This window comes from Macrobrachium rosenbergii, chromosome 8 (genome assembly GCF_040412425.1).
Source record: "Macrobrachium rosenbergii isolate ZJJX-2024 chromosome 8, ASM4041242v1, whole genome shotgun sequence".
Taxonomy (NCBI): Eukaryota; Metazoa; Arthropoda; class Malacostraca; order Decapoda; family Palaemonidae; genus Macrobrachium; species Macrobrachium rosenbergii.
In genome coordinates this window covers 35,059,846-35,064,845 of record NC_089748.1, presented here as the reverse complement: position 1 = coordinate 35,064,845, position 5,000 = coordinate 35,059,846, and the positions used below count along the sequence as shown (strand labels likewise).

At 39.2% G+C, this 5,000-nt stretch overlaps 1 protein-coding gene across 50 annotated transcripts in view; it reads right to left on the bottom strand.

Moving 5' to 3' along the window:
• LOC136840690 (nucleolar protein dao-5-like) overlaps window positions 1-5,000 on the bottom strand; it is a 1,019,029-nt gene that overhangs the window by 202,078 nt on the left and 811,951 nt on the right. For 2 of the 50 annotated variants that reach the window (XM_067107423.1, XM_067107430.1), the window contains exon 1: window positions 1-18. This exon is cut by the window's left edge and continues 193 nt beyond it. The exons of 46 other annotated variants lie outside the window; for them this stretch is intronic. The gene's annotated coding sequence lies outside the window, so the exon portion shown is untranslated. Of the gene's footprint in view, window positions 19-5,000 lie in introns of those variants that run through there. 2 more of the 50 variants (XM_067107463.1, XM_067107441.1) reach the window with 1 other exon arrangement.

Below are 5,000 nucleotides of genomic sequence, written 5' to 3'. Positions count from 1 at the left end.
GGGGGGAGGGGGTGGGAGGTACGAGGACTTCTCCCGACGGAGGATCGTGGTCGTTGGTCTAAAGGTTCCCGAAGACTCGAGACGCGAGCGAGTCTCTCCTTTCGGTGGATGGAAGAACTGATGAGTCCTGTTCACTTTTTGGGTCCTTGCACGTGGCCTAAATGCTTTAACATTCCTTCACAGACCACTGACGTCCTTTCCTTGTCTGTGTCTGTGTGCGCTATTGTCTTTTGTTTTCCTTCGAAATCTAGACCATTGTGACAAGTGGAGGACGTCAGCACTTATCAGCAAATTACTCGGAACAGTTCCATGAATCGCTTACGGTCTACTTTCGATTTTTTTGTATTTTTTTTCGTAAGTATTATTTTCTGTGGATGATATATAACACAATAATATAAAATTTGCACATGGAAAAACAATTTTTTTTTTTATATCGACATAGTCCATTCCATCATAAATATTTAAAGTATTATAAAAACTCATCAGCCCATTGTAGCATATCACAACATTCAAAGAGGTTTTATATATATATATATATATATATATATATATATATATATATATATATATATATATATATATATATATTATGATATTTTGTAAAGCAGAGTGGCGTTGAAATTGAGAAAATATGGAACAACAATGTGTCACCCCAGCAATACCTCCCAACCAATCCATTCAATTATTTGTACAAGACTGTACCAATAAGATGCTAAGATGCTATATACACCTGTATAATAACATCTTCCGTCAACTCCCCTCTGAACAAGTAACATTTAACTTCATTAAAACCCTCCAATCAGCCAATCCACGAATCCGATTCGAGCTGGATCAACCAAATGGCATTAAGACCGAGCGCGCTCCTTTCACCTGCAATGTTGCGAGATTAAGGAAGTTGGTGGGATATACAAACCGCAACTCGGGTTCACTGCCACGCAACTGACGCCAACACCGTCATCATCATCATCATCACCACCAACGCCAACACCAACACCAACACCAACGCCGTAATCATCATCACCATCACTGTCATCTCGCGAGGCTCGACTAACTGCTTGGCTCCGCGAAGCATTCTGAGTCTAGACGAGTTGTCGAGGTTTCCCCCAATCGGTGTTGGATGTTGCGTTTTATCATCAATACGGAAATCGAAAACTGGGTTTTACTGATATTGTATGTTATGTTTTATCATCTAGGCTTTACTGATAATGTGAGTTATGTTTTATCGTCAGTACGTAAACTGAAAACTAGGTTTTCGTCAATACGTAAATTGAAAACTAGGTTTTACTGATATTGTAAGTTACGTTTTATCATCAATACGTAAATTGAAAACTTGGTTTTACTGATCTTTTATCATCGCTACTAAATTTCGCCGTACGTGCGTCTTTATAAAAATAATTTTTTGTTTTATTACACAAACAAAAGCACAATTCTCTCTCTCTCTCTCTCTCTCTCTCTCTCTCTCTCTCTCTCTCGTAAACATACACATATAAAGGTATGTTTAAAGACAGATTTTGAAAAACTCTGAGAAATTACAGATGACTAACAATAAACCGACATAATTATTTTTATCCTGCTTAAGATATCTCACATCAACAACAACAAAAATTATAGCTGTTGAGGTAAAAACCTACGTGAGGAAACTATGAAAAGACAAAACATTAGTAAAGCGAAGCTGAGAGAGAGAGAGAGAGAGAGAGAGAGAGAGAGAGAGAGAGAGAGAGAGAGAGAGAGAGAGAGAGAAAAAATTTGCATATTGCATATGTATGCACTGGCTGCATCTATTCAAACAACTCTCACAAAAAAAAACTAAGCCTCTGGAAAAGTTACTTAAGTTGCTGTCAGCAAGTGGAACGATATCCATAGTGCCACTGAAGACACATACAGTACATATGTACATTCACATTTACGATGTACTTATATGCGTGAGTACGCACGCATGCGTGTCATCAGTAAAACGCATAAAAAAAACATTACTGTGGATGCGTCACTGCCGGTACGTACACACGCCTGCGTTAAGTAACGCACTGGGCCTATCCAAGTACAAAATCAGAGGTGGCCATGTCGGGTGAAATGGTACTTTTACATTCCGTTGTACTTTTTCCTTTTCCTTTCTGGAGCTTTAGGAAGCTCAAGCAACCTCTATGAGTCTACATCTTACCCCGAGTGAGATCCCCAAAAGAATTAGAGCTACGCCCCATTTAGAGTATATATCATGTGAGATCCCATTAAGTATTGGACCTACAGTCTCACTTAGAGCATAGGTCGTGTTAAATCCTATAAAGCTCTAGACCTACACGCTCATTTAGAGCATACGTCGTGTGAGATCCTGTAAGGCCTTATACACGCCCATTTACAACACGCTCATTTCCCATTAGAGCAACCTACGTCATGTCATGAGATCCCATTAAGTATTTAGACCTACAACCTCACCTGGAGGTCATAAATCATGTGAGATCCCGTTATGCGTGTTCCTGTAAAGTATTAAGCTTACAGAACATAGGTCAAATCCTAAAATTTTAGAGCATAGGTCGTGTTAAATCCTATACAGCATTAGCCTACACGCCCATTTAGGGCATAGGTCGTGTTAAATCCTATAAAGTATTAGACCTGCACACTCACTTAGAGCATAGGTCATGTTAAATCCTATAAAGTATTTGGCCTACACACTCACTTAGAGCATTGGTCGTGTTAAATCCTATAAGTATTAGACCTACACGCCCATTTAGAGCATAGGTCGTGTTAAATCCTGTAAAGTATTAGACCTACACGCCCATTTAGAGCATAGGTCGTGTTAAATCCTATAAGTATTAGACCTACACGCCCATTTAGAGCATAGGTCGTTAAATTAAAGTATTAGACCTCACGCCCATTTAGAGCATAGGTCAAAGTATTAGACCTACACCCCCATTTAGAGCATACGTCGTGCGTATCTCACAGGTTAACGATCCGGGAGCTAGAAGGTACCGACGTGCTCAATCATTTGAACAGATGCTAAATTGAATAATCCCCCAATATAATAATAAAAAGGGCAAACTCCGCCCCTCTGGTGCCATAAATGTCAGGATGAGCAGAACACCAACTGGTGACCGACATATGTCGCCATTCTCCTGTGCTATTGCTTCATCACCTGGTCGAAGGCTCCTACGGCTATGTTTTTTTTTTTTCTTCCTTGCCAACAATAACAGCTACGCAATGAATGATATATATAAATACACACACACATATATATATAGATAGACAGATAGATAGATAGATTGATAGATAGATAGATAGATTGATAGATAGATAGATAGATAGATAGATAGATAGGTAGGTAGGTAGGTAGGTACATAAACTTTCGATTGTGATTTTACCGTTGTGTTTGTTTAACGCCTAATTCCCTAAATTCCAGAGGCATAAAAAATACCAAAATTCTAATAAAAGTAAGGAAAAAAATACCAAAATTCTAATAAAAGCAAGGAAAAAATACCAAAATTCTACTGAAAGTCAGGAAAAAATACCAAAACTTCTACTAAAAGTCAGGAAAAAAATACCAAAATTCCAATAAAAGTAAAGAAAAATAAAAAGTAAAAGACAAAAAACATGACTATACACAAATCAGACCAAAGGAACGAAATACACTTCACATTATACAGCGGTTGTTGTTGTATGACAGGAACACAACTCCACTCCCAGAGGACACCTCTCAGAGCGCGGTAATTACGGGACAAAGCGAATAATGAGGGGCGTAAAACTAGACCCAGAAACAGCTGAATGGGACGATAATAGAGGAGGAAATCACGTCCTCAGGGATTAATTGCTTTTGTGGTGTCAGCGCGATCGAGCTTTCTGTACGGCGTATAATCGAGGCCACCGAAAATAGGTCTATCTTTCCGTGGTCTCGGTATAATGCTGTATGAGCCGCAGCCCATGAATCTTTAAACACCGCACCGTGGTGGCCTATCCCATACCGTTGCAAGAAGCACGATTATGGCTGACTTTAACCTTGAATAAAATAAAAACTACTGGGGCTAGAAGGCTGCAATTTGGTATGTTTGATGATTGGAGGGTGGATGATCAACATGCCAATTTGCAGACCTATAGTCTCAGTAGTTTTTTAAGATCTGAGGGCGGACAGAAAAAGTACGGATAGACAGACAAAGCCATCTCTATAATAGTTTTCTTTTAAAGAAAACTAAAAAACGATAAAGCATAGATAATGAAAGGTAAAACACGTAAGACAAATGAATTATAACGATCAAACAGCATTTCAATTGAATGCCAACTCAGATCTGCCTCGTTACCGTTTTAAAATTAGCTTGGCATTTCGTGGCATTATCCAATGAACGCAAGAAGAAAAAGAAGAAGAAGAAAAAAAACCACACCACCGTTTCATTTCAAACTTGAATGTCACACATTAAATCCGAAGAACAATGGTGTTTGAATGTCTAGTTCTGCAAAAAGGGCTCACATGTAAGTTGGAAAATCGGAAATGTTAAGCCGTGACTTCGAATTTCGGTTTCGCAAGACTCAAACAATCGAAATCAGCTGGAGGAAATGGAAAGAAAAAAAAGCCCAAAAACCTATTCTGTTGAACAAGAGAATCAGAGCAGTTCAGAAGCTGGTGTTCCTGCTTCAGTGAGGAGCGATCAGTCTTGATAAACAGTTGAGCGCGGTGTTTCATGCACTCTTGTTTCCAACAATGCAGCAACTCTCGACCGCATACGATCTCGCAAGCAAACCGCAGCATTCCTCCGTTCAGGAAGAATCAAATCGGTTTCTCAGATAATGGAATATTCCTACATCGACGCTATAATATACATTTTAAAGTACTTGCCCAGCGAACTCTTGGTCTAGAAATATCGACAGTACTTGCTGTGACAGGCCCACAAATCGACGTAGAATTTAGGTAATTTTCCATGTCCAGAAATTTACAAGACTCGAGAGATAACAAGATAACAGGACATACCGGCGCAATCGAGTTTTCTGTACAGCCGCTACAGCTTATAATCAAGGATACC